At 33.6% G+C, this 2,373-nt stretch overlaps 1 protein-coding gene and 1 long non-coding RNA gene across 3 annotated transcripts in view; both read right to left on the bottom strand.

Annotated features, from left to right (window-relative positions):
• Window positions 1–2,373, bottom strand: part of LOC106878832 (integrator complex subunit 13) — a 596,471-nt gene that overhangs the window by 315,055 nt on the left and 279,043 nt on the right. The window lies entirely within an intron of this gene.
• LOC128250711 (uncharacterized) overlaps window positions 1–2,373 on the bottom strand; it is a 69,151-nt gene that overhangs the window by 48,827 nt on the left and 17,951 nt on the right. Inside the window, exon 3 of one of the 2 annotated variants that reach the window (XR_008266717.1) lies at window positions 966–1,409. The exons of the other annotated variant lie outside the window; for it this stretch is intronic. This is a non-coding gene — a long non-coding RNA (uncharacterized LOC128250711). Of the gene's footprint in view, window positions 1–965; window positions 1,410–2,373 lie in introns of those variants that run through there. 2 annotated transcript variants of the gene reach the window in all.

Raw genomic sequence — 2,373 nt, 5'->3', positions numbered from 1 at the left:
TATATGTATATATATATATTTTCCTTATGCATTCCAAAACTGAGTTACCGATTTTGATGTGTGGGGTATCAAAAGATTCACTACTATTTTGGCTACAAATTAAACTTAATTTCCATTCACATATTTGCATTTCAAAAATCTAACATTACAATCTTTTCCATAAATCAGCTATCGTAAACATTTTATACGATGACGACGATGATGTCACATTTTCTAAATGTGTGTGTACTTTAAAAGATATCAATCATTGCAACACATCAATCATCACGACACACACCTTCACTCACTCACTCAACCTCTCTTTCTCCCGCTCACACACATGCACACACACACACACACACACATCCATTTCATATACACATACATACATCTTTCACTTTCTCTTCTCCTTCACTTTCTTTCTCTCTGTCCTTTCCGTTTTCTCTTCTTTCAATCTCTGCTCTCTTCAAATAAATTTTTAAGGAATGAGTGGGAGAAACCCAAAATGAGCCACCACAGCAGAATGGAGTGTCAGTGTATATGTTGACTGACATAACGAATGGCTGGAGGTGAAACTCTTGACAAAAACACAATGCAGTGGCAGGTCCAAGGTATATAAAAATACACATTTACCATTCAATTACCAGTTAATAATTATCGCAGTAGTTGCAAGGTATTTACGGTTACATATTTACCCTTAAATTAACATTTATATATATATATACATATATTAAGAAATTTATAATAATTATTGTGGCATTTACTGTTAAATTAGCATCTCATACATGTGCTTCTATGTGGTTAATTTATACTGCATACAAAAATAAAAACATACTACATACATATAACTGCTTACAAAAATAAGGATTACTGTATAATTTATTTCTATGTTTATAACTTTTTGTTTACAATATTGGGAAAAATATGCCCCCAAAGATAAGACATAATCTCTTCAGAAACAAATATAAAGGAAGATTGTAAAAAACCAAAGGCAAGAGTCTGAAGAGAGAAGCAAGATGAGTTTTTCTCAAGATCAGCAAATGCATGTTGCAGCACTTAATGCTGGGTCATTAAATCAATGTTTTAATGATTAGACAGAGGTCCAATAGAATAGCTCTCAGAAACAGACTACATACAAATTCGTTCTTCACAACTCCTGAAGCTGTTTTCAGATGTGATCCATCCCATTCTTATAAAAATGATAACTCTGTCCAAATTGGTATGCTAAACACAAATTGTCGTTTCTGTAGAGCTTTAAAATTTTCAAATGAAACAAATGGTATGTGCTGCTCAGGTAACATTGCCAGCACTATCAGCTCCTTTTCAACCTCTTATGGATCTTCTAGAAGGCACTTCCATCCAGTCAAAGGATTTTCTGAGCAATATCAGACAATACAACTCTGCATTTCAAATGACATCATTTACTGCATCTAAGAAGATAGTTAAACATGAATTTATGCTGACGTCAAAGTTCAAGGGCAAATGTATTACCTCATTGGTTCCCTATTACCCACAAATGAAGAACCACAGTTCCTCCAAATTTACTTTATGAGTGATGTAGGACAATAAATCCAAACGAGGTGTCAACATTTCAGATGATGGGTCGTATTAGACACAGCGCTGAGTGCTGCAAAAGAGAGTATATCTACAGACAGCTTTGCGATGCGTTCAAAAATCACATAACCCCCACCCGCAATTTTCCATGACAGGTTAGGGTCTGAAATACTTTAAACGGATGCATAGCATGTTGCTTAGTCGAATTAACCCATCATTTACTCCACAAATGTTTTGTTGTAAATGCTGCACTTTCCCATATTATCTACTTCAACATAACTGTAATATGTTATATACAAACTATGCCATTCTTATCCCGAGCAATGCTGGGTATCTCTGCTAGTATATATGCAGAGTAGATGAAACAGGGACAACTGAAGAAGGGGTATATTCTTTATGTTGCATGTCTCGTTTCTCTGTTTGTTATTTTCGTTGTTTGAAAAAAGGTTCGTTTTCTGTTTTCGCTTCTCATGGTGTTTAACGTTTTTTTTTATGTCCTGTACCCATATATGCATGCATATATACATATACATGTAGGTATGTACATATATGTATGTATAAATGCATATATTTAAATATTATTTATATTACTAGCAGAGAATAATGAAATCTAAAAACGCCGTCTAGACTATGCATCATCTTTATATATAGAGATGTATATACACACACGCACCCAAACACACGTATATATATATGTATATCAATATAAATATATGAAAGTCAATGAAGTTTCGTAAAAGAAGGTGATCATGTACATACTTTCTTGCTGTTGTGATTATAACACCTCATTGTAAACTATGTTCCTTGTTTTCCCTTGTGGAGCATATACAAATAGGTTTT

This window comes from Octopus bimaculoides, chromosome 24 (genome assembly GCF_001194135.2).
Source record: "Octopus bimaculoides isolate UCB-OBI-ISO-001 chromosome 24, ASM119413v2, whole genome shotgun sequence".
Classification (NCBI taxonomy): domain Eukaryota; kingdom Metazoa; phylum Mollusca; class Cephalopoda; order Octopoda; family Octopodidae; genus Octopus; species Octopus bimaculoides.
The sequence above is the reverse complement of the archived record's forward strand: the minus strand, read 5'-3'. Positions and strand labels throughout refer to the sequence as shown.